The 26,729-nt window shown below is 48.9% G+C and overlaps 1 protein-coding gene across 6 annotated transcripts in view; it reads right to left on the reverse strand.

Moving 5' to 3' along the window:
• Positions 1-26,729, reverse strand: part of RPS6KC1 (ribosomal protein S6 kinase C1) — a 375,187-nt gene that overhangs the window by 110,305 nt on the left and 238,153 nt on the right. The window contains exon 16 of one of the 6 annotated variants that reach the window (XR_014816531.1): positions 17,686-17,785. The exons of 4 other annotated variants lie outside the window; for them this stretch is intronic. The gene's annotated coding sequence lies outside the window, so the exon portion shown is untranslated. Of the gene's footprint in view, positions 1-2,925; positions 3,156-17,685; positions 17,786-26,729 lie in introns of all 6 variants that reach the window. One more of the 6 variants, XR_014816534.1, reaches the window with a different exon arrangement.

Here is a 26,729-nt window from a genome sequence, read left to right on the forward strand (position 1 = left end):
GGCTGTCCCCCAATAATCACTTCTAACATGTCCCTACACCTGCTTGCCCAGAATAAAACTTATACTTCGTAGTCTCCTTTGCATCTTAGTGTAGCCATAGAGCCAAGTTCCAGCCAACGGAATTGTAGATGGAGTGGAAGTCGTGTGCCCGTGTATACACACCAAGTTCTCAGTAAGTGTACTTAGAGTCTGTCTTACTTCTGTCCTTTTCTCATTCCTGCTGCCAAGACTATAGACTTCATGGTTGGAGCCATAGCAGCCACTTTGGACCATGAGTTAGAAATTGCATGTGGAGGCTGGCAGAGCAAGAAGATAGAAGGAACTTGGCCCCAAAGGTGGTAGACCACCTACCTGGACCTTCATATGAATGAGAAATAAATATCCTTCTGATTCCAACAACTGTTATTTAGGGATGGCTGTCACTCACAGCCAAAACTAATCCAAACTAATACAACAACCTTTCATTAGGTCCTTAACTTCCCCTAAGGGGCCGTATGCTCTCTGCCATCCCATCCTCTAGAGGCCATGAAATGTGATCTTTATTTGCGCTGTTTATAGAAGCCATCATCAGTTCATGCGAGTAAAATGTGACTGTCAAGCTGGTTCTTCACTCTGGATGAAGCGCAAAAGGAGCTAATAATTCCTGTCTCACAGCGTTGTTGCAGGGATAGGTGTGGTGGGGAAGTCACCGGATCCAAGCCTCAACTTTACAAAGGATTTCGAATGGAGCCTTTCCATGTTATCCCCAAGGCAGGTATTATTCCTGTCAGAGCAATGCCTGATAGGACTGGCAACAGAACACAGCCATCAGGCACTTTCAGGTAAGCATCCTTTTACCGTGTGCGTGTGTGTGTGTGTGTGTCCTGTAAATACCTTATGACCAGGAGCAAATTTACTATAAAGCTAATAAGTCTAAGGTATCGAGCCCCTCCCTCACACGTCCAACACTCAAAGACTACAGGAGAAGCCCCTGCAAGGTGTTCACATCATCATATGTTTTCATAAAATTTGCTTAAGTAAAGATACTTTAGCCAATCGGTTAAGACTTCTCCCTCTTTCCACTCGCCTCCATTCCAATTTCCACTCAGGTGGGAGAGGAATGACTTTGGGCATTTGGGGACTCAGCCCAGGGAAAGATGAGTTGATGATGCATTTAGTTTGGGTTTCGTGAGGTGTGTTTGTGTGGTTTGCAATCCTTGTATATTTATTGATAGAGCTGCTAGTGTAGGAATGGCTGCCAGGAATACTCCTAATATCATCGATTCATGGAGTAATTGAGGACAGTATAGAAATACATTTAATAAAGGTCTTTGACAAAATTGGGAGTCACCTGTGTGACCTCAGGCAAATTAATCAACCTCTCTGTTCCTCAGTTTCATCATATATAAAATGAAGATGATCTACGTCATGGGATGGTTGCACAGATTAAAGGCGTTAATTTATGTGAAGCGCTCTGAACAGGGGCCTGGCCTCAGTAAGTATCACTGGTATTTTAGTATCGTTCTGAAATCGGAAGAGATTTCTGTCGCGATTCCTCTTTGCAGCCCAGGAGGTCTCAAGCCCACTCCTGAAGTTTTCCAGTGAGTGTCTCCTAGTCACTATTAAAAAGCCAGTCCTTGTTGCCAAAATGCCCCTGGCCTGCACCATGGAACATCACAGGATGCAGGGAAAGGATTCAGGAACACTGCTACAGCTGTACCTCTCATGAAGCTGCACACAGTCAGGCAACCAAAACTAACTCATACCCCGAGATCCCACCCGAAGCAGCAGCTCATAAGACAATTCGACGTAGCCGGATAGAGCGTCGGGATTGGTTATCCTGCAGATCAGTTTAAGTCTCCTGTGTATACAGAGGCAAAGGGCAGGGCTATTTTCACTGATCATGGGACAGTCACCACATAGGTGGGTGACTTATACCCTTAACACAGGTGACACACACATCCGGCTTTTCCCCTAATTCATGACATTCACTCCACCGAACTCAACGTTTCACTTTCAGGAAACTCCAAGTACTAAAAAAAAGTACCGGGAACCGTGGCCGCAAATATGACAGGAACTGTGTGGGATCAGTTGGCAGACCCCTCTTCCAAGTCGTCTCATCCAGATTCAAGGGTCCACCTCCATTTACAGGAGAAATGCTGGAACAGCTATTTCTCTTTATGTAACTAAGGGCCTAAGAGCCACCTCTGATGGCGACATAGAAAGAAGTGGACTTGAGAAATGTTTGGGAGGTAGCCTCATTAAGGCTTTCCCACTGATTGGATGTGGGTGAGGGGTTCAAGAACAGGAAGAGACCCAGTTAGAACTCCCATGCTCCAGCCTCTGCTCTTTCAGCTCTGCCACTTGGAGCCCTGAGTTTCTTTTCAACCAAGAAAGATAATAATGCCTCCTCTACCTAATCTGTGGCGTGGTGAAAAGCCCACTGAGGGACTTATGTCTTTTTTGTCCATTGTTTTTGTTTGTTTGTTTTTTAAATATTTTGTCTTTTTTTGAGGGCCAAACCCATGGCATATGGAGGTTCCCAGGATAGGGGTCTAATCGGAGCTGTTGTCACCAGCCTACGCCACAGCCACAGCAATGCCAGATCCTTAACCCACTGAGCAAGGCCAGGGATCAAACCTGCAACCTCATAGTTCCTAGTCGGATTTGCTCCCGCTGTGCCATGACAGGAACTCCCTTTTTTGTCCATTGTTAATGTCGGCGAAGACACTGGATCCATTCCATGGTGGGTATGAAAGTGCGGTGTCTAAGGAGCACGTGGTCCTGCCCCGCCATCGGAGGTTGGCCTTCTGGACAGGAGCGTGGTCCGGTCAGGGCAGAGAGGAGACACCCCCTCCACGCAGAGAGCCACTCACAGCCCAGCGAGGCCGCCCCACAGCCACCCTCAGAGGGGACGACTAAATGGCCTCTAAGGAAACAGCTTACCTGCCTCCAGGATCTGGCCCACACAGAATCCACTAATGAGACTCTTCCTATGGGCCTTGCTCAGGCCAAATTCCCAGGCACTGCTGGCCATCCTGGTGCCAGAGATCTACTGGAGTCCCCATCGGAGCAGCACATGGCGTCTGTGGCATTTCTCTCATTTTGCCTGTACAGACCAGCACGGCCTCCACGGCCATGTAACTACGTGGCTGTATCCATGGATTTTGCTTTTCCTATATGACAGCGAGTGGAGAAAAGGGGTTTAAACAGGAACATAAAGTATCACACCTCAAAACATATCTCCAGGAAGGGCCCAGTGCTTAATAAATGTCATTCGACCAATGTTTAGTGAGAGCCAGTCATGTGCAGGGTGCAGTGCTGTGCCCCAAGGAAGTGGCCTATTATGAAAGAAGTGTGGGTGTTTTCACCGAATTTACTCCGTTTCAGTTGGTTGTCTCCGTCGTTGTGACAACACCCAGGGTACACATTTGAAACACTGGGAGGGTCCACCATGCAACCTGGGACACATGTATGGAAATTTTTTTTTTTCCAATATAGGATTTTTCCATTGTCTTTTTTCTTTTCTTTTCTTTTCTTTTTTTTTTTTAAGATCTTGTGATGCCCTGATAGCTACCAAAATAACCAGTGGCTGCAACATCTGGGAGACCAAACAGCTACAGGAAAAATACAGCAGGGGGGGAAGATCCACGAAAACAGGAAACATGGAGAGGAGAGTAAAAAGATGTCAAAACAAAGGCGACCTGGGCGGGCAGCTAGGGAGGAGGCCGGGGACGGGCCAGGAGGTCATCTGTCGGCGCAGGTTCCTCAGGAGTCTGCAGAGAATTGCAGGGTGACGCAGGCCCTGCCACACAAAAGGACCACAGCCTTTTCCCCTCGGTTTTATACAAACGGCATGGCCTCCTTCCAGGTCATAACAGCAACGCCACCAGCTCCCTCGCCCTGACCCTCGCCCTGCCTGTCCGGGCCTCCCAGCCTCCAGACGTGAGCAGGGTGGCGGCAGCACTGTGGGGACTCTGGGGCAGGGGCCTCGTCCCAGCTTGGCCCAGCCTCATCACAGACGGCCTCTCTTGCCTCACCCCTGTGTCCCCACGCTGGCACTGGGCCAGGCCTGTAACACACAGTTGTTCAATTAATCGTTGACCAGAAGGTACTAGAAATGGCTTTGACCCCACCACTCAACACTCTTACCACATCACTCTCATGTTCTGGTCTGTGTCTTCAGTTCCAATTGGAGCAAAAGACCTCCCACAACCCAGGGAAGAAGGGCAGTGCCCTGCTGCCCAAGTGGGCACCCCCGTCAACAGTGTTGCTTAACTCAGGGTCAAGATGAATTTTGGGAGTTGGATGGGGACCTAGAATTCATCATCCAACCTTCTGCTTAGACGTGAATCCTCAACACGTCATGAAGACAGGGACACTTTAGTTGGCGGGTCTCTGTCAGCACCCAGCGATGGACATTTGCTCACCTCCCACCACGAGCGAAGCAAAGGCTGAATTCTCATCACTTGCTTTATTTTGTCTTTAAATGACAAAAAACCACCACCACCACCACCACTTCTAGTCTGTTCCTTCTTCCACAGGCCAAGAAAAAATGCCGCTTTCTGATTCTACTCTTCCAGCAGTCTCCCTTGTGAACTCTCAGCAGAGATCTGATCTCCTCTTGCTTTAGCCATTCCTTTTTTGGGGGTCTTTTTAGGGCCACACCCACAGGAGGTTCCCAGGCTAGGGGTGGAATTGGAGCTGTAGCTGCCGACCTACACCACAGCCAGATCCAAGCCGCGTCTTCGACCTGCAATGCTGGATCCTTAAGCAACGGAGTGAGGCCAGGGGTGGAACCTGCATCCTCATTCGGATTCGTTTCTGCTGAGCCAGGACGGGAACTCCCACTACTTCTTCTCAAAGGAACTGCCGATGCCACAAAAAGTTCTCCTCCCAGGAGAAAATGCAAACCTTCTGGACACTTAAACCAGGGGGTGCTCACTGTTCACCTTCTCAAGAAAAGAGGGGCAGTGGAAAGGAAGAGTGATAACATCCTGTCCCCTGACAACCTGGAAAGTTCTGTATGGGTGAAATGAGAAAGGGCCCAGGGCTGTTCTCTGTTCTCCCAACAATCACACCAGTGGAGTCTCAGCACCACCGAGACCACGAAGGAGGGGGCCATGTGTCACCACGATCGCGAGCCTGTGACAACCCCCACTGCACGTGGCCCTGGCCCTGCAGGAGGAGCTGCTCTCTGGGAACTTGCGGGCAAAGCCACAGCCAGCCAGCCCCTTTCCGCTGCTCCGTAAGTTCATTGTCACACGTCTCTCTGGCCTACGGGACTCCAACAGGATGGTGATTTAATTACCTGACTCCCCAGCATCCCCCAGGAAATGAGGGTTAACGGGAGACGTGAACAGAGAGGCCAGTGGGTTCCTGCCTTGGTGGGTCGGGCCCGGGCATCCCACGGGAATCTTTTTCCTCGATCTGTTTCAAGTGAAAGCCAGGGCTGAGGCAGCCAGGGTGGACACAGCGCCCAGTGTGAACGAGCTTCCGTCTCTCCGGTGTCCCCACGGGAGGCCCTCAGATGGGCTGGTGGCGAGGTCTGTGCAGCAGCTTTGCCCGCACAAAGCGACCTCCCTCTTGAACCCTCCTCACTTGAGGTCCCTTTGAGAGGGTGCCAAGGTTTCACTTGCTGGCGCGTAGACCGCTCCTTCCCTCCGACACGACGCTGGTGGTGAAAGGAAGGCAGGAGGAGCTTTTGTCGCCTGGGACCGGGAGGGGCCGGGCGGGGGAGGGGGGTCCAACGGTGAGACCCCAATAGAGGAAGGACCTCAGACAGCTGTCTGCCAAGGCACAGAAGAATGTCTTTCTCACTTTATGAGAAAGAAAACAAACAAACAAACAAACGAAAAGATCTAAGGAAAAGGGAAAGAAAGGTAACCATGGAGCTTTTTCCAAGGAGGCTAAGACAGCTACCTCCGCCAGCGAGGGGGACATTCGGCTTTGTTCTGATGAAGGGATAGGAGGCTTATTGGGACCAGAAAAAAAGAAGGAAGAAAAAAAAAAAAAGGGGCATCCACTGAATAATCAGATGCCTCTGGACTGGCTACAGAAGGCCCTATCTGGTGGTGTCCATTCTGCCCGCTGGCTTCCTACAGAGATGAGAGCCTCCTCCAAGAAGCCAGCCATTCTCCGAAAGTCGGGTTCTTGGCACGGAGCTGGGGCCCTTGCGATAAGGGATTAGACGGTCTGAGGCCCGCTCTGGCCTGTGCCAACACCACATAAAACTAGAATGCTCCCCTGGGACCTGCCTCCCACGCTGCTCTCCACTCCCAGGAAATCCATGACCCCGTGGCCCCCTGAAGTCAGAGATGAGATCAAGGCTATTGGGAGATGCCTCACTGAGCTGCCTGGGAGAAAGGAACCATTCTATCTGTAAGACGGAAAAAGAAAAACAAGCTCCCCCCACCCCACCCCACCCCATCCCACCCCAATGAATTTCATTTCCATTTCTATCAGTCCTGGCAAATTCCAGAAAAAGAACTTGCTTGGTGTTATTTTGCTTTTAATGGACCAAGTGGCACTCTAAACTGGAAGAAAGGGGCTTTCTTTTGCACCACATTACGAAAAAAAAAAAATATATAACTCACTCCCAGCCCTGGTAGGTGTTCAGGGTTGGGAGATTAGAATCTTGGTCTATGGAATAGGAATTTTTAAAGGGTGTGATCAAACCAGAGGGGAAATGCCTTTCCCCATGACTCTCTTGGCGAATCCAGCTCCTGGAAAAAAGCTGTTCGTCTGTGTCCACTCGCTTAACAGAAATCAACCAACCTGGCATTTGCTCAGCCTTTCAGGCTGGTGGGGTCTGTTCACAGTGTCTCTAATTTTGTGATGTTGAGACCCAAGGAGCCTCCTCCCTCCTAGTCTAGGATCTTTCCTTTCTCATCTCCCCTTCTCTCAACACCTCCTCCCCTCTACCTCCCCCTCCCCACCCCCTTCCAGCTGTCCTCCACCCCCGCCCCCACCCCCGGCACCCAGAGGTCCCTGCAGAACTGCAAAGACAGCTGACTCCCAGCTCACGCTGAGTGGATTCAACACAGACTGTGAATTCAGGAAAAGAAACGTCTTTCCTTTCCAAGAAGTCACCACTTCACTTACCCATCAAATGAGCACCAGGCTTAAAAAAGGGAATTTGGCAAAATGCCTTTTGTAACGAAAAGAGATCAGTGGCCCACATTTTTGCCTCCAGCAAAATCTACCATAGTATTTTTCCATTCGGAAAAATAATTTGAGTAACCTCTTAGAGTTGGTGGTTAATGGGACTTGACCTCTAGACAGCATTTGTCTCCAGAAATTGTTTAAACAAGAAAGATAACTTGCATGCCTTCTGAAGATGCAGACACCAGGGACATGGCACTAAAACAGACGATACTGTCCCCACAATACCCACCCTCTCATAGGGACAACAGATAATATCCACGTAAATAAAATTCAATAAATAAGTAAATAACATTTATATGAATAACTTTCAGATAATAGTAAATAGTATAAAGCCAATAAAAACATGGTAACGAGAGAGAGAGAGAGAGAGAGATGGGGATGGCAGGGTGATGGCTTTGGAGGGCAGAGCCGGCGTCTTTGAGGATGAGGATGATGTAAAGACACACATGACAAGAGGACCCAGGCTCAGGAAGATCTGGAAGAAGGAACGGTGGGTGGTCGGGCAGGCAGAGGGGGCTTGGGGGAGGAGCATCAGAACAAGCCTGGGTAAATCAGTCCAGACCATTACTTTGTCAGCAGTACCAGAAAGTCCCCTCTCTTTCTCCAAGCTTTTTTTTTGTGTTCCTAAATAGAAGCAATCAGAATTACTTCTTCCCTCGTTTCTTGCTGCCGGGGCCTCTGGGCTTCTCTCGGCCCCTCCCCAACCACATACACACACGCAGAGACACACAGAGACACACAACATACACAACTCCTAGCAAAAAGCAGGGGCCTCAGAAAGAAAATGATGTGCCTTCTTCAAAACCTGAAGACCATCCGCAAATCGGGCACATGACCAGGAACCTGAGCAGAATTCCTGAGAAGAGGCCCCAGGGCCAGGGCGCCAGAGAAAAGCCTGGAAGCGTGTGGGAGACTGTTGAGCAGGGTTTTGTTTTTAACTCCTTGGTTCTCTACGAGCAGCACGGGTTCGTAGCGTTAAGAGGCAAGAAGGTATCCCAGTGGCTGGAAAATGGAGTGACTTCTTTCTTTTTTGCCCCATCTGAGCAGCGCCTCCCGCCTCCCGCCTCCTCCTCAGGCCCACGCAGTCTTCCCATTTCCTGCATTCGGGGCGAGGGAGCATTCAGGAGGCAGACAACAACGGTTTTATTCAACTTGATCATCTTCTCAAAAAAAAAAAAAAAAAAAAAAAAAAAGAAGAAGAAAAGAAAAAGAAAGACAGAAAAAGAAAAAAGATGGAGAACAAAAGTTGGAAGAGGCCAGACTAAATGGATATGATCTGAATGCATATTTGTGTTACAACTCATACAACCAGCATCAGAGAGGGACCAAGATCAAATAAATGGTAAAACCTGACAAAGAGAAGAATAGATGCTATGTGGAGCCATCTGTTTTGGAGGACACCCAAATCTGTCTGAATCTGTGAGGCCAAACTACCAGCTATTCTAAGACGCCCCATTCCAAGAGTGGCCTAATGCGTATCTACACAATCAGTTTCTCTCACCATCACTTTGGCTGCAACTTTTTTGTGCAATTAAGTAATTTATTCCTTTCTTCAGCCTCCTGATTCTAATGAATCCAAGCCACAAACAAGCCTCAGTTGCTCCTATTCAAGGCGTCTGATTGCATCTGGCAGTGATTGCTGAAAATCCTGAAGAGGAAACAGGGAAGGGAAGCATATTGTTTGGGGGGGTAATAGGTGAGGACCTGCCTCTCTTGACCTATAATACATTAGTGTCAGTGAACATTTGGCAGCCTTCAGATGATTAGCAATGAAGATGAATCAAGCAAAAAAGAGGTAGAAATCTGCCTCATCTGAATCACCAGAACCGCATACATTTGCATGCTGATTAGCTGTTCTTTTGTCTGTGTTCCTAATTATTATGACACATTATGTCTTCATCAGGCAAGATTCTGATCTGTCTTGTTCAAAATGCATGTAGAAAAAAGTGCTGTTTATTGATTCAACATGTAACTTTTATTTTTATGTTTGCTTTAATTAAATACATATTTGATTGCCTTTGACTGCTGTCCTTTTTTTTTTTTTTTTTGCTCTTGTTTATTTCATCTTGTTGACAAACACACAGGTAACCTTCCTTTATCACTTTCCGATCATTTGGTGCTCAGTCTTTTCCCCCTCTGCCGCCCTCTCTCTCTCTTTCTAAGGTGCTCACTTTCATTTTCTTGAAGAGGCAAAACAAAGGAGGAAAAGAAAACAAAACAGCATCCCCAGTAACACAGCAGCGGGGGGAGCAGGAGGCGGTGGGGGGCACACAGGCGATGCCCAGAGGAGGGAGGGGAAATGGCTCCAGCCTTAACCAGAGCAAATACATGTTCCTGACTCGGGCAGGGTTTTGCAGAGGACGGCGGGCAGCAGAAGGGGGTTAAAAATAACATGATCCCAGGAAAGAAAGAGACCCTCTGTCATTCCCAGTTGTCTTCACACGTTATTGATTACGAGGATTTGCGCACAGGGTGTGAAAGTGCCTGTCTCTCGGGTCAAGCCCCCGTTTTTGTTTTTGTTTTTTTTTTTTTCCATCAGATGACTCTGATGGAACATCCAGGAAAAGAGGGAAACCTGTTTTCCCAGTGGGTTCGCTTTGACCCACTCACTCCTCTTTCTCAAAGTGGACGTAGAGAGGGAAACTCAGCATCCACTGGTGCTGGACCCCAGAGGCTCTCCCACAAAGCAGCCAGGAAACCAGATGCAGGCGGGGGGGGGGGGGGGGGGAGGCAAGGGCACTAGTCATAGAACTCTGAAAGAAGGACCTCCAACCCCCCCTTAAAAAAATGCAAAGGTCCATGCCTGCTGGGGTTATTCCCTCCAAACAACAGGGGTTTCTTTCAGTAGGGGATGGGTGGGGTTGGGTGGGGGGAGCACGGGCAGAAAGGGGAAGGAAAGGTATGTGTTTCCTGCTGGGTAGGCCACCCCAAGCCCTGAGGTCCTTATCACCCTCCACCCAGGGGTATGCTAAACAGCTGTAGTTAGCACCAAGCTATTTGGGGAATCCAATCAAGACACTTAGAAAGCAAAAGAGCATCACAGAGGAAGAGCCGGATGCAGGAGTAATTGAGCGCTGAGGGTCCGATGACGCTCAGAAAGTGGGGGCCCAACCAAATGCAAATGGCTCCTCACTGAAGAGGCATTATGCCTACCGCTCTTCCCTGCTAATGGACAATGATTGGCTGGAAATGTAATCAACAGCTCTGCCCCCAACATCTATCCCTCGTGAGGGATGATGGAAATCCATATTCATGAGAAAGCGAACCGGGCAATGTTTACTGGGTGCAGAAAGGGGGCAGGGCTGCCCTGGGTGAGATGAGGTCCTGGGAGAGCGATAATGAGGCTGGGAGGGGGGAAACGGGTGTGGTTAGAGCCCCCGCATCACCCCAACCTTCCCCTTCCTATCTGCCTCCCCCTCCAACGTACACACATCTGCTGAACCTGGGACTACAAAGACTCCCAATACGGCAAACCCATCATCTACCCAAGCAGAATCTCCCCGGGGACAGTGGCCTCCAGGTGTTCCCCTGGGAGCCACCATCTCCCGACATCTAGTGTAAAAGCACTCCCGCTCCTGGCCACCACCCCACCCGGGGCGGTGGATCTGTTCCAGAGGTGGGAACAGACACACTACAAATGGTCATAAAAGGTACAGGGATAACAGAGACACGTTGGAATCTATTTGGGGGATCCCCCCGTCCTACCTGGGTTATCGCAGCTAAAAATAAAGCGTATCAGGCCTTGCGCTGGGCTGAATGTTGTCTGTATTAGCCATCTTGGGCGGCCAGAATAAAATACCACAGACCAGGTGGCCTAAATAGCAAAAATGGATTTTCTCCTAGTCTTAAGGCTGGAAAGGCCAAGATCTAGGCCTCTCTTGCTGGCTTGTAAATGGCCACCTTCTGGCTGTGACCTCACATGGCCTTTCCTCTCTGTGTTCACACTCTTGCTGTCTCTAACCCAGTGACACTGGATGGAGGTCCACCCTCATGACTTCACTTTAACTTGACCTCTTCAAAGGCTCTATCGCCAGTCATATTCTGAGGGCTTGGGGTTAGGGTTTCAACGTGTCTGTTTTGGAGGGGACACCATTCATTCTACGGCAGTGTTTCCTCAAAATTCACATCCACGAGAACTTCAGAATGTGACCTAGTTGGAAATATGGCCTTTGCAGATGTAACTCATTAGGCTGAGGTAAACCTGGGTTAGAGTGGGCCCTGAACTCAGTGACCGTTCTTCAGAGGAGAGGAGAGGAGAGAAATATAAACGCAGATCCAGAGGCAGAGATGCGAGTGATGCCACCACGAGCCAGGGAAGGGTGAGGGCTGTCAGCAAAGCCACCCGAAGTCAGGAAGAGGCCAGGAAGCCTCCGTCCCTGAGCCTTTAGAAGGCAGCACAGCCCCGCTGACACCTTGATTTCAGACTCCAGCCTCCAGAACCGCAAGAGACAAAGTCTGTGGTTTTCGTCTGTTTTTTCTTAAGGGCCGCACCCGTGGCATATGGAAGTTCCCAGGCTAGGGGTCTAATAGAAGCTACAGCCACCAGCCTACACCACAGCCACAGCAACTCAGGATCTGAGCTGCATCTGTGACCTACACCACAGCTCACGGCAATGCTGTATCTTGACCCACTGAGCGAGGCCAGGGGTGGAACCCGCACCCTCATGGCCACTAGATAGGGTCTCAACCCTCTGAGCCACAACGGGCTTTCCTATATCTGTGTCGTTTTAAGCCACCTGGTCTGTGGTCATGTGTTGCAGCAGCTCCAGGAAACGAACATGAGCATGAGGACGGCAAGCCACGGAGAATCCCCAGATCTCCACGGAGAATTAGACAGCACTGGAGCCAACCGCTTGCTCATCACACAAGATCCACTACAGTGGATCCTAGACATCTGGTCACCAGCCTCTGACGTCAGAGCCCAAAGAAACAGAGGGAGGTAACTGAGTTCAGTGCAGTCAGAAGCCTGAACCACAGACAACCCAAAGTGGCTTTTGTCCCTACGCTGAGGTTTGGAGACCTGTGCCAGTCCATAGTGACCCTCAGCCAAAGGAGAAAAAGACAAAGCACTGAGGCTTTTTTTTTTTTCTTTCAATTATTGAATATATATGTACTGAGCACCTAGCACTGAGTTTTTATAAAGCTAAATATGTTTAATTCAATGGACTCCCCTTCATCCTGAGAACATGTCCTTTTTATATCTCAGATGTCCTACTTACTATGAAATGACGCACTAAGAAAGGGTAAGGATTTTTCTAATGTCCATTCTTAGCACAGTTAAAAGCTGGCAATTCTCTGACTGGCCCCCCATCTAAAAAATGAAAATCCATGACCTGTTACTTCTTCCAAGAAACCTTCCGCATGCCCCGCTCCTTTGGCATTGATGCACGACTCCCATGTTTCATTTTTTACTCACTTACATTTAGTTCTATACTTATTCCCCAATTCCACCCCAATAGCTTGCAAATAGATCCTTCTCTCCCAAGGATAAGGATCATGACTCTTACATCTTCTATTTCCACTTTCACATGGCACAGAGCAGGACACTCAACAGATGCCCAGAAAAGGCTGATGAGTGAATAAAAGAATAACCAGATAAAGTTGAGGGGGGAGAAAAACCATCCAAGATGTTTTCAATGGGCCCAGGACAAAGGTGTAATTTATAAACTGATAATGGGGACTTGACAGCTTCTGGAGTCCCTTTCCATGACGAAACCGCCTACATTCCTGTCTCCGGGAGGAGACATAGATTCCAGGTCATTTGAAATGCTAATGAAACATGCCATGGGCCCAGAGAATTAAGGAAGAAGCTTCCATGCTGAAGTTGGCCCAAATTAGGAGGCAACACGATACATCACCAGGGTCCAATTGCCACTTGCCCAAACCACCTTCACCCTTCACGTCAATGCCATCCCTTCCAAGAATCGTGGCCTTCCAAAAGACACACACACCCTGATGCCGAACGTGTGAATATGCTGCCGCACAAGGCAAAAGACGCCCTTGCAGCTGAGATTAGGCCAAGGCACTTGAGGCGGGGACACTCTTCTGGATTATGCAGACAGACCCAACATAATCGCCACTCATATGACAAAGAGGGGGTCAGAGTCAGAGAAGGCAATGTGGGGCAGAAGCACGTGTCAGAGAGAGAGCTCGGAAGATGCGGTGCTGCTGGCCTGGAAGAGGGAGGAGGAAGCCCGGAGCCAAGGGACGCAGGTGGTCTTCAGAAGCCCGAAAAGCAAAGGAAGTGGATTTTCCTCTTGAGCCTCCAGAAGGAACACAGTCCTGCTGGCACCCTGACCTCCATAACCATAAAATAATAAAACTGTGTTTGTTCGAAGCCACTAAATGTGTGGTAGTTTGTTACAGCAGCAATAAGAATACGCCCTCCTTTCTGGCCTTTCTCCTTCTGCCCTTGTTCTTCTACAGCCTGTTTCTAAACACAAAGGCGTGAGCAATCCCTTTAAAAGCTGAGTCACTCTCCCGTTCAGTATCTTCCCGTGGTGCCCTATCTCAGAGCAAAACACAAAGATCTTAGAACCGCCCACAAGGTCCGACCTGGCCTAGCCACCCAGCTTCTGAGGCTGCCTCCTGACACATCCTCCTCCGCAGCCTGAGTGGTCCCCTTGGGGCTCCCGGCATCCTCCTGCCTCAGAGTCTTCGCATTTGCTCTGCCCCCGCCTTGGAAAGCTCCTTCTCCCAGACGTCCAAGAGCTAGCTTCCAGGCTCCTTCTTGTCTTTGCTCAATAGCACCTTCCCAGAGAGGCCTTCCTCAGGGCCCTGTTTAGAGCACATGCCTCAAAACGGAAGCCCCTTAATCTCCCCGTCTTCCCTTCCTGCCGGGTGTTCTCTGGGGCGCTCACCCTCTGAGGTGGCTGGAGCCGATGAGACCAGGTAACCAGCTCATCATGCTAATCACAGCTCAGTCCCCGGGTGCTTACCAAGCCCGGAATTGTGGTCAGTGCTTCATGTGCATGAACTCAGCTAAGCAAATCACAGTGGCTCCTCACCAAAGGGTCCTCAGGGGAACTCAAGGAGCAGCAACGTTCCAAATGCAGAGTGGGCATTTCCTTCATGGCTCAGCGGTTAATGATCCCGACTAGGATCCATGAGGTTGTGGGTTTGATCCCCGGTCTCGCTCAGTGGGTTAAGGATCTGGCGTTGCCGTGAGCTGTCGTGTAGGCCAGCATCTGCAGCTCCAATTCGACCCCTAGCCTGGGAACCTCCATATGCCGCAGGTGTGGGCCTAAAAAGACAAAAAAAAAAAAAAAGAAAAAGCAGGGTGGGAATTGCTGATTTCCAATTATAGTCCCAGCTGGCTTGAGACAAAAAAGGGGAAACTGTTCACTGGGCAAAACTGATGTCATCACACGAGCACTGATAAAATGGCATCTGAGCCAATTACCCTTCAGCTCTGAGAAATCTTTGAACCATAGTAGGAAGGCAGTCAGGATATGCTAATTCAAGTTGTCTGGTTTTTTGTTATTTTGTTTGTTTGTTTGTTTGTTTAATTTTTTTTTTTTTTTTTTTTTTTTTTGTCTTTTTGCTATTTCTTTGGGCCGCTCCTGCGGCATATGGAAGTTCCCAGGCTAGGGGTCGAATCGGAGCTGTAGCTGCCAGCCTACACCACAGCCACATCAACACGGGATCCGAGCCGCGTCTGCAACCTACACCACAGCTCACGGCAACGCCGGATCCTTAACCCACTGAGCAAGGGCAGGGACCGAACCCGCAACCTCATGGTTCCTAGTCGGATTCGTTAACCACTGCGCCACGACGGGAACTCCTGTTTGTTTTTTTAACAAAAAAAAAAACTCTTAATGTCCCCTGCCAGTATGGAATTTTCTGGGTTTTTTTGTTTTTTTTTTTTTTCTTTTTTGTCTTTTTCTAGGGCCGCACCAGTGGCACATGGAAGTTCCCAGGCTAGGGGTCTAATTGGAGGTGTAGCCACCGGCCTACACCACAGCCACAGCCATACCAGATCCGCCACGTCTGTGACCTATACCACAGCTCAGGGCAACGCCGGATCCTTAACCCACTGACCAAGGCCAGGGATCGAACCCTCAACCTCACGGTTCCTAGTCAGATTCATTAAACACTGAGCCAGGAAAGGAACCCCAAATTTTGAGGGTTGTTTTTTTTTTTTTTAACTAATGTCCCTGCCAGTATGGAAAGAGAAGGCACAAGTTCAGATGCGTGGGAAAGCTCAGAGAGTTAGGAGACCTCGGCTCAACAACCCACACTTGTCAAAAGCCTCCAGTTCCCACCCACCTTCTCACATCAGAGGCCCAGATGGCAGGCGGGTGGCGGCTAAGAGTATAGAGGAGAATTCGACCAGAGAAAGGGGGTAAGGATGCGATGGGACGGGGGCCCAGGAAAGGAGTCCGTGAGATCTCTTGCTCCCCAGAGATTCATGGCTGGGGAGGCAGGACCAGCACCACCTATGGGAGGGTGTCTGTGGTTGGGGGGGGGGGGGCTCCTCCTTTCTGACGCTGCCCCTGGGGGGCTCCCATCAGGGACAATGCCTTCTGAAGCAACAGAACCTCCTCCACCACACACTCCACTCTGCTCACAGGCCTCAGCATCCCTGAGGGGGAAGAAAGAGGAATCCCCCTTTGAGGCCACATTAAGGGGGGGGGTTCCTTTGTTTGCAATTGTAATCTCAGTCGTCACTCTAGTCAATAAACAAACAAGTGAAAAGACTCAGTGAGGTGTAAAAATAGATTTGCGCAGGGCAGACACCTTCGCATTCCATTCATTTGCCTCCTCTAACAAACCGATACCTGGGGTGACATTTATTAATAAACGGCATTACCAGGTGCCTGCTATGTGGCTCACAGAAATTAATTACCCAGCCCATGGTAAAACCATAACAAGCCTGCAGTGCTGTAACATTTGTGCTAATTGAAAATGAGATAAGTGCTGTGGGTGCAATTTGCATTCAATGCAGTGTATTAATTATCTTCAGTTCTCTTCATGATAAATATACCTGACTGAATCACTCTCCTAATTTACAGGGTAATAGAGGCGTAAGTGGGTTCCCTGAGGTAACCAAGGGAAGGCGCTGTCTTGTGGGCACTTTCCCAGCGTCTTCCCCCCAGCTTAGCTCCTGCACGTCATCGCCAGGCATCACTCCTGGGAGGACAGTGAGGCCAACTTGTTATATTCACCCAAACTCCCAGCCTCAGGCCCTAACCCTTCCCTCCTCGTCTCCCAGACGGGCCAACTATGTCAGAAACTCAGAGAGCTCAAAAGCAGGAAGGTGGAGGAGATACACTTCAGTCCACCGCACACCTCGGCTGAACACTGAATATTATCTCCGCAGGGAAGGGCCTCCTGCTCCTCACTGCCCCCACACTGGTCAGGCTTTCACTGCGTTTGGTTCTAAATGGATACGAACTGAAACTTGCGCTACGATAACCATCAGGAAATTGCAGATGGCAAAGATACCAGGCGGTGGCGGCAGACTGAGGCTTGAGGATGATGGTTTGGAGAGAAGCCTCAGCTCACATGACAAACCTAAGATGAGGCATCCAGCAAAGCTGCTTGGAACCACCCAGCAAGGAAGCTTTTCAAGATGGCCAAGGGGGGGAAGACACTCCCAGAGCTCATCAGCTGGGGATCCCTGAGCCTCCAGTGCCGGCACACCTGCAAAGCCATCACCACTTCTTCAAACTTGGCGATGTTTCCCTCTTGTCTCCATGCATTGAGCAGCCAACAGTGAGGGCAAGAGAACAGTTAATAATAACAACAGCGGTTCCCATCGACTGAGAGCCTACTGTGTGCTGGGCACCAAGCTAAGGATTCAATTTACAGTAAATTAGTGCTCCTTTAAAAGGCTTCCCTGCTCATTCCGTTTAAGGAACCCCCTCTTACCCCAGCCCCTCACCCCTGTGCACTCACAAGGGCACTGTTCCAGTCTGTAATCGCCTTGCTCAGTCTCCCCCTGCCTTCTGCCCGATGGGCATATAGGCCCCTGAGGGTAGAGGCCCAGCCTGTCTTCATCCCCACCGTGTGACCAGCACAGAGCAAGATACACAAGTGTACACGGAATGAATTATAATAATCTTCTCAAGTAAGCAGACCCAGACTCAATTTACGACCCAGACAAAGCAATGCAGAAAATAGTTTCTCAAGTTAACATATTTATATGGTTCCCGGCTCCACCCAGACCACTCTGCACAGCGGCACTCGGGATGCATGCTGTGAAATCCCACCTACTTGCTAGAGGGGAGACTCCGGCCTGATTCTAAGCTTCCTCGTGGTCCACGGGAAGAGGAAATTATGCTTGTACCCACAACACAAAACCAATCAGGAGCCCAAGGGAAGCACAGCTATTTCGTTAGTTTGTTTGTTTTTGTCTTTAAAGGGCTGCACCCACAGCATCTGGAAGTTCCCAGGCTAGAGGTCGAATTGGAGCTGTAGCTGCTGGCCTATATCGCAGCCCACGGCAACACCAGGTCTGAGCTGCGTCGGCAAACTACACCTCAGCTCACAGCAACGTCGGATCCTTAACCCACTGAGCAAGGCCAGGGATCAAACCTGCGTCCTCATGGATCCTAGTCAGATTCGTTTCCACTGAGCCACGACGGGAACTCCAGGAACTCCAATTTCTGATGCTCACACTGGAGAGAATTTTCTCCTGAAGACAAAGAAGACACTGTTCAATGTCCAGCCACACCCAGGCACGAGGAGGCTGCTGTCGGCCCGAGTACTTCCACGCGAATAAGGACACACGTCTCCAGGCCTGCGTGGCCGTGAGGGCACAGGGCTTGGGGACAGGAGCCAGGCTGGGTTCAGGCCTCATTCGCCCCCTTAGGGAGGAGCCCCTGCACAGAACACAACGATGCCCGGGGCAGCTCGCTGAGGACCTGCAGGGGACTGTCTCCTCCTCTGGTGCCTCATGATAAAATGCCATCTGGTAAAAGCATCGCCATGGAGGCCCGTGAGGACGCAGCCCTGGTCCTCTGGTAGATGTTACCACCAGGCCCAGGGCAACTGTGCAGAAGGACACAACTGCAGGGTGTCTCCCAAGAGAGGGGCGATAGATTTTACTTTAGCTAAATAAGCATATATACATTCAGATCCTTAAAAGACAAAAAAAGAGGGAGTTCCCGCTATGGCACAATGGGTTAATGATCTGGCTTGTCTCTGTGGCATCGAGGGTTTGATCCCTGGCCTGGGAGCTTCCATATGTCTTGGGTGTGGCCAAAAAGAAAAAGTAAAAAAAGAAAAAACAAGGGTTCCCTTCGTGGCTCAGTGGTTAATGAACCCAAGGCAGATCCACGACAATGAGGGTTTGATCCCTGGCCTCGCTCAGTGGGTTAGGGATCCAGCGTCGCCGTGAGCTGTGGTGTAGGTCAAAGATGCAGCTCCAGTGCCACATTGCTGTGGCTGTGGTGTAGGCTGACAGCTGCAGCTCTGATTTGATGCAGTTCCTGGGAACTTCCATATGCCACAGGTACGGCCCTAAAAAGCAAAAATAAAATGAAATAAAATAAAATTAAAAAGTTGCTTAAAAAAAGAAAGAAATTAAACTCTTAATATGTCATTTCCTTTCTGTTATGGACTGAATGTTTGTGTTCCCCCAAAATTCCGATTTTTAAGCTCTATCCACGACATGACTGTATCTGGAGGAAGAGCTGCCTTGGGGGTAATTAAGGTAAAATGAGATCCTAAGGGTGGGTCCTGATCTGATCTGAGACGGTGATCTATCTACGTCCCCAGTAGGTGAGGCCTGGGCAAGAAGGAGGCTGTCTACAAGCCAAGAGAAGACGCCCCAGAACGAAAAGGACCTTTCCAGCATTTTGATCTTGGCCTGCCAGCCTCCAGAACTGTGAGAGAGAAATTTCTGTTATTGAAGCCACCTAACTGATGGTACTGTGTTACAGCAGCCCTTAACAGCAATGAGATTCAGTGCCCTGGGAAGTGGGCAGCTTTGTACAAAAGGAGAATGCATCGTAAGGTGCTGAAGACTAGAGCCAGGAAAAGAGGAGACAAGAAGGCAGGAAACTATTTGTTCTCTGTTATATCCCTGGCAATTTCAGTGGTGCCTGGCATGGAGTTTTGTGGCTCAGTGGAAACAAATCTGACGAGTATCCATGAGGACACAGGTTCAAACCCTGCCCTGATCAGTGGGTTAAGGATCCAGCATTGCCATGAGCTGGAAAGGCAAAAAGACTAAAGAAAAGAAAAGAAAATTGTGCCTGGCACATAAGATGACACTCAGTAAGTTTTTTGGGGGTTTTTTTGGTTTTTTTTTTTTTGTCTTTTTGCCTTTTCTAGGGCCGCTCCCGTGGCATATGGAGGTTCCCAGGCTAGGGGTCGAATCGGAGCTGTAGCTGCTGGCCTATGCCAGAGCAACAGCAACGCAGGATCCAAGCCGCGTCTGCAACCTACACCACAGCTCACGGCAACGCCGGATCATTAACCCACTGAGTAAGGGCAGGGACCAAATCTGCAACCTCATGGTTCCTAGTCGGATTCGTTAACCACTGCGCCACGACGGGAACTCCGGCAATGCCAGATCCTTAACCCACTGAGCGAGGCCAGGAATGGAAACCGCAACCTCATGGTTCCCAGTCGGATTCATTAACCACTGCACCACGACGGGAACTCCTGACACTCAGTATTTCTTAAACGATGAAAACTGTAAATGCTCTTATAAGCATTATCTGCAACCTTACAGTTGCAGATAATAACAGCAGCTACATTTACTGAGCAATGAACTAAGACTTTATGTACATCATACGAAGGTACACTGGGCATTAAGCTAAACCCTTCACATACCAGGAATGGTTTTAAGTATATCACCTAACAGAGTGCCTACCATAACCATCCCAGGCAGGTGTTGTTACTCCCATTTTACAGATAAGAAAACCAAAGCTCACAGAGTACAGCATCTGCACAAGCTCACAGGAGTAGGGAGTAAAGTCAGTTAGGATTTGAACACAAGTCCGTCTGACTTCAAAGCCCACGCTCTTCAACACTACAAATCTGATATGATCCAAAAAGTGATATGGTAATCAGATATTTGTAAATTAAATCTTAACTGTAATACACCAGGAGTATTTACTATTTAAAGGGAACTTGCAGTGAATCTCAAATTGAATAATTTAAAAAGCAAACAATGTGGAGTTCCCACTGTGGCTTAGCAGTTTAAGAACCTGACATGGTGTCCATGAGGATTTGGGTTCAATCCTTGGCCTCTCTCAGTGGGTTAAAGATGCAGCATTGCCATAAGCTGCAGCATCGCTGGGGCACAGGCCTCAGCTGCAGCTCCGATTTGACCCCTAGCCTGGGAACTTCCATATGCCACAGGTGCGACCTTAAAAAAAAAAAAATTTAAAAATAAACAATGCTCTTTATGAACGACCCCTCTAAAGTGTCTATTTGCAATAAATACACCAGCTTCATCTTAATCCAGGGCACACCCATGATTCCAAAATCATTTTTACTTGGCTTTGCAATATAATGTGTGACATTTTCACCAGGAGCCTGACCTTCCTAATGAGATTTTGCCCAGGCTACTACCAAAATGGATTTGTTATTCCCTCCCTCATATCTTACCAACTGGCAGAGAGGGAAAAGAAACACCCATCTTAGACGTTTGCTGGAATGCTCACCTGATTAAACTTTTTCCAAAAAGAAGCATAAAGAACTCACATGGTGATGAGAGGGTCGAAAAGATGATTTTGTTGTTGTTGTTGGAAAATTATCGTCATTATGATCCTTTAAATATAAGCAGAAAATCACGTTTTCCCCAGGCTGCTCACCATTTCATCACATCACTTAAAATCATTGTGATTGAAAGCACAGAATAGCATAAGGACTCACTGACTTCATCGATTTTCCTGGTTGAATTACTGGGCTCAAATAGTAATTATGTGCTGTACGTTTTTAAGGTCTATGCATGTCCCAATTTCAAGTGCAGAAACACACCATACAGAGGTCAGGTGAGTAGACTGAGCCCGAGGGTGACTTGCAGCCGTTCTGCCTAGTTATCCGTGACTCTTAACCAAATTTGAGCATCACTCAGAATTGAGTCTTTAAAAATTGTTCCTATTCTTCAGTGCCCATTTCATGTGATACAAAAAAATTACTCAACCGAATGCTGTAATACACAGCTTACCTCATTTGGGGCAATTCATGTGACAGAAAGAACGTTCGATGGGCCTCTATTTCCCCCAAATAGTTTCCACTGCAGTTAACGGAGGAAACTGGGAGGGGGGGAAAAAGTCCCTGTGGTCAAAAAAGCTAGTGAAAGTAAGTTTGACTTAAGCAAGTGTCTTTTTATTTTTCTTCTGCGGTAGCACCCAGAGCATGTGGAAGTTCCCAGACTGGGAATCAAATCCGAGCCACGGCTGTGACCTATGCCATACCCACAGCTGCAGCAACACCAGGTCCTTAACCCACTGTGCCACAGTGGGAACCGGAAAGTGTCTTTACAGCAAGATTTCTCAGCCCCTTTAATACGCTAAGAGGTAGCCAAAGTCCCCAAATCTGGGACACTGTGCACCTCTAGCATGTTTGACAACAGGACACTCTTTAAACCAAGAAATACAGATTCCTGTTTCATAGTCAAGGGTTTAGGAAACACTGCTTCAGGGAGTATAGCAAATACTCTAGGTTTCAAGAAGTTTCCATGAGGGGTGTTAAGGGTTTCATGCTTCTGCCTACTGGCTACCGTGTATAATGCCCTCTCGAGGGATGTCATGAGTTAAATCATGTCCCCTGAACAGAAGTGTTGAAATCCCAACCCCTGTTACCTGTGACTGTGACCTGATTTGGAAATAGGGTCTTTACACATGTAAGCAGGTTAAGGTGAGGTCATGGGGGTGGGCCCCTGATTCAACAGGACTGGTGTCCTTATAAGAAAGAAGGTCATGGAGTTCCTGTCATGGCTCAGCAGAAATGAACCCGACTAGTATCCATGAGGACGCAGGTTCAATCCCTGCCCTCACTCAGTGGGTCAAGGATCTGGCGTTGCCATGAGCTGTGGTGTAGGTCACAGACATGGCTCAGATACGGGGTTGTTATGGCTGGGGTGTAGGCCAGCGGCTATAGCTTGGATTCAATCCCTAGCCTGGGAACCTTCATATGCCACAGGTGCTGCCATAAAAAGACAAAAAAAAAAAAAAAAAAATTAAAAATTTAAAAAAAGAAAGAAAGAAAGGAAGTCATGTGGGAATTCCCCCTGTGGTGCAAGGAGATCGGTGGCATCTCTGCAGCACAAGGACACAGGTTCGATTCCCAGCCCGGAGCAGTGGGTTAAAGTGTGCAGCATTGCCGCAGCTGCGTTATAGGTCATAACTGCAGCTCCGATCTCCATAGGCCTCTGGAGGCCAAAAATAATAATAGTAATAATAATAATAATAAAGAAAAAAGAAAGAAAGAAGGTCATGTAAAGAGACAGAGACAAATGAGGAGAAGACCCGTGAGGACAAGGCAGGGGCAGAGGTTGGAATTATGCCACCAGAATCCACGAAGCCCGGAAGAGGCGCGGAGGGATCCTCTTGCCGAGCTTCAGAGGGATCCTGCCAAGTGCCTACTCTCAGATTTCTAGGCTCCAGAATAAACGTCTTGTTTTAGGCCACTCGGTTCGTGTGCCTTTGTTAGGGCAGCCGAGGAATCCAGTGCAGGATGTGAGACACATGATGACCAGCTACCAAATGGAAACTAAATAACGACACAACTCGGGAGGGCAGGTTGACAGCCCCTTCAGAGCAATTTCTCCCCGGGGGCAGCTCAGTGGTCCCCCCTCTGCCTTGAGGCACCCAACGATCTCTCCCACCAGGCTTCCCACGTGAGCTCTAGAAAAAACACATGCTTTTCCCATTATTGTGAGGTTTGGATTTCTGGGTCAGTTTGCATATCATGAAAAGAACAGTTACATAAGAACAGCTAAGAACAATGAATAATTCTAGATCAAAGCAGTCCCACAAGCATCCCGTTTTAATAGGAAGACCCAAACTAGGAAAACTATCTCAGAAAAACTGGAGTAAAAATCTCCATTGAATGAAACAGCAGTGAGGGTTTGCATGGGGGGAAGGGAAAGAAACCACGAGAACCACCTTAACTTTTCGCCTGAAATGCATCTGTTAAATAGACCTACTAATGGTGTTACTGTAGCTAAAAACAGCGACTTGAAAATGTTGTGTACAATATTACTGTCATTATCCGCCAACCGTAAGAATGCTACGTTAAAACGAACTCAAAACACCTCGAGAAAGGTAATTGCTACTAATGGATCTGAAGTGTGCAAAATTGGACATCATTACCCTGTGCTCACGTTGTGGGGCTGGGGAAGCTGCCCGAGATGGCGGGGACGAGGCTCGCTCGTCTTTCAATCAGGATGGAGGTTTGCGGAGAGGGCCCGGCTCGCTTGCATTCTATCGAGCAGGGAAGGTCCACACGGCAGAGCATTACAGGAAGTGTTTATGCGGCAAAGCCGAGGGCAGGAGATAGAGGTTAGCACCATTCTCCAAACTTTCCCAGCTGCTTCTGCTGTCAGGGAAGGGGCTGGACATACCATAGAATCTTCCAGGCGGCTGCCAGTGTGTTAGATCAGTTGCCACCCAAATGAGTTAAGGATGGCTGACCCTGAAATGTAGTGGAATAACCCAGAATGAATGGGTATAAAAGCCAAACAGTCACCTCAAGTCATCTCCTGCCCCCAGACATCTAGGCCCCCGAGAGGAGAGCAGGCCGGCTGTTCTTTGCGATGCAGCTGCTGCTCATCTGCCCTGCGGAGCTGTCACCCGGCCTCTCTGTGTGACACCTGGCCCAACCTCCTTCAGCTGCAATAAGTGCTTTTACTCTGAGCTGAGTTCCCCACCTCCTCACCTCACCTATCCTCTCAATTTCCCTTATCTCATGCTGACCTTTTTTTTTTTTTAATTTATTAGGGCTGCACCGGCAGCATATGGAAGTTCCCAGGCTAGGGGTCAAACTGGAGCTACAGCTGCCAGCCTACGCCACAGCCACAGCCACGCAGGATCTGAGCCTCATCTGTGACCCACCCCACGGCTCACAGCAACGCTAGATCCTTAACCCACTGAGCAGGGCCAGGGATTGAACCCAAATCCTCATGTGTACTTGTCAGGTTCTTAACCTGCTGAGCCACAACAGGAACGCTAACTGATCGTTTGAAAAAACAAACAAACAAAAACCACCTCCCGGTCCTTAAGTGTTTCCCAAACTTTTAAAACAAATGTCCCCAACCAGCACACACACCTTAACCTGGAAGTCTCCCATTTTTCCCAGGTCTCCAGTCCACCCCCAACCCCATAACCACAGGAAAGGAAAAGGAAGGAAAGGAAAACCCAAGGAAGTTGATTTTGAGCAGGAATTTCAACCTTTTTTCTCACTACAAGGAGACAGTAGAAGGACAGTAAGATGGACAACTTAGGGGAACCTGCCCTCTCTCCTTCTGGCCAAAATACAGAAGAGCAAACAGAAGACCAATGCTCAAACACTGCATATGTCATCTCTGACTGAGAGAGCTGCTGAAATTCTAAATTAAAAAAAGAAAAAAAGTTCTTCATCCATGTGAATGATTTCTTCCCAGCCCCAAGAGCTCTGGGGGAGCAGGACCTCTACGACTTGGCAAACCTGTGATCCTGAAGCTCTGACTGATCGACCTTGTCCCCACCCCTTCACTGAAAGACTGAAAGGCAGGACCCCAGGGTCCTCCGGTTCCCTGAGTGAGGCTCCACCCTGGCAAAGGGCACGGAGGGTACTGTGTGGACCAGACAAGTGCACAGCCAGATGGAACGCTGTTGGGGAAGAGATCTGGCCAACAACTGACTTTTAAAGACAATTTTCTTATAACCCCAATATAGATACTATAACTTGTTCATCTCATCATTCATGTTATTCATTTCTTTGTTTACCCAAGAACTACTCATTGCAAATCTCCTAACAGCGTTAGTGTCCTAACAGTACCTGGGAACAAAGGAGACCCGGGCGCCAAGCGCCTGTGCACACATTGAAAACATACAGCACCGGAGTTCCCTGGTGGCCTAGTGGTAAGGATTTGGTGCTTTCACTGCTACTGCCTGGGTTCAACCCTTGGTTTGGGAACTGAGATCCCACATGAAGCCATTGCACACTGTGGCCAACAAAAGAAAGAAGGAAGGAAGGAAGGAAGAAAGGAAGGAAGGAAGGAAGGAAGGAGGGAAGGAAAGAAACAAACAAACAAACAAAGAAACAAAGAGAAAACAGATAATGAACAATAAATACAGCACTTAAATTCTGATATGGGAAGGCAGATAATACCCATTCAATAAAGATGTCAGGCAGGCCTTGACCATTTTTCTAATGAAAATTTAGTAGAAAAGAATGACAAGGTCAAAGTGTTCTTGGAAAATGGGAGCTCGGGACGTGTGAAAAGCACTGAGCAGAAGTGAGCCCTCTGGGGGAGCGGCCTTCTAGAAGGGGGAAACAAGTGCATGCAAAGCCTTGAGCAGAGTGAGTGCGGGGAGCTGAGGAACAGCCAAGAGGCCAGGGCAACGGAGCAGAGTCTAGAAGGACAGTAAGACGGACGACATCAGGAAAGACAAAGGACCAAGACGTGGTTGACCTTCACGACCTCAGGGAGGACACGGGATTTTTTTCTGGAAGGTTTGAGCTGAAGAGGGATAAAGTCTGACCTGGTGTTTGTTTGTTTGTTTTGTTGGTTGGTTGGTTTTTACCTTATGGCCACACCTTCGGCATAAGTTCCCAGGCCAGGGATTGAATCCAAGTGGCAGCTGGGACCTATGCCACAGCTACAGTGACACGGGATCCCTAACCCACCATGCAGAGCCAGGGAATAAGCCTGCACCTCAGCAGCAATCCAAGCCACTGCAGAGACAATGCCACATCTTTAACTCATTGCATGACAGCAGAAACTCCAAGTCTCACCTGCTTTTGTTTTTTGCTTTTTAGGACTGCATATGAAATTTCACAGGCTAGGGGTCAAATCAGAGCTGCAGCTGCCAGCCTACACCACAGCCACAGCAATGCAGGATCCTAGCCACATCTGCAACCTACACCACAGCTCATGGCAATGACGGATCCTTAACCCACTGAACAGGGCCAGGGATCGAACCTGCCTCCTCATGGATACTAGTCAGGTTCATTACCACTGAGCCACAACGGGAACTCCCTGACCTGTTTTTAAAGGCTGACTGCTGTGTGAAGAGTGGCCATCACAGGGACAAGGATGGAGTGGGAGGCCGGCTGGAAAGCTATGGCAGCAAGCCAGGGAGGGACTCGGGGCGAGACAGGGTGCCGAGAAGGGGGGCAGATTCCAGGTGTGTTCTGAATGAGCGGCTAGCTGGAATCTCTGCTGCATGGGATGTGGGGAGTGAGAAGGCACCAGATACACCTGTCTGGAGTGAACAGAAGAACCAGAGAAGTCAGCAGCCCCGCGGTCTGATCCCGCTCCATCACCTGCAGTGTGACAACGAGCTTGTACAGCACTTTCAACCTCCCTGGGTCTTCATCTCAAGCGGGAGATGGGTGGACTAAAAATTTCTAAGGTTCCCGTGGATTCTGACATTTTTCCTTTCATTTTGGCATGATGTAAGATTACAAAGCAG

This window comes from Sus scrofa, chromosome 9, assembly GCF_054392235.1.
Source record: "Sus scrofa isolate SSC_HxYL_T2T_F1_AM1 chromosome 9, Sscrofa_HxYL_maternal_Yorkshire_Landrace_v2.0, whole genome shotgun sequence".
NCBI lineage: Eukaryota > Metazoa > Chordata > Mammalia > Artiodactyla > Suidae > Sus > Sus scrofa.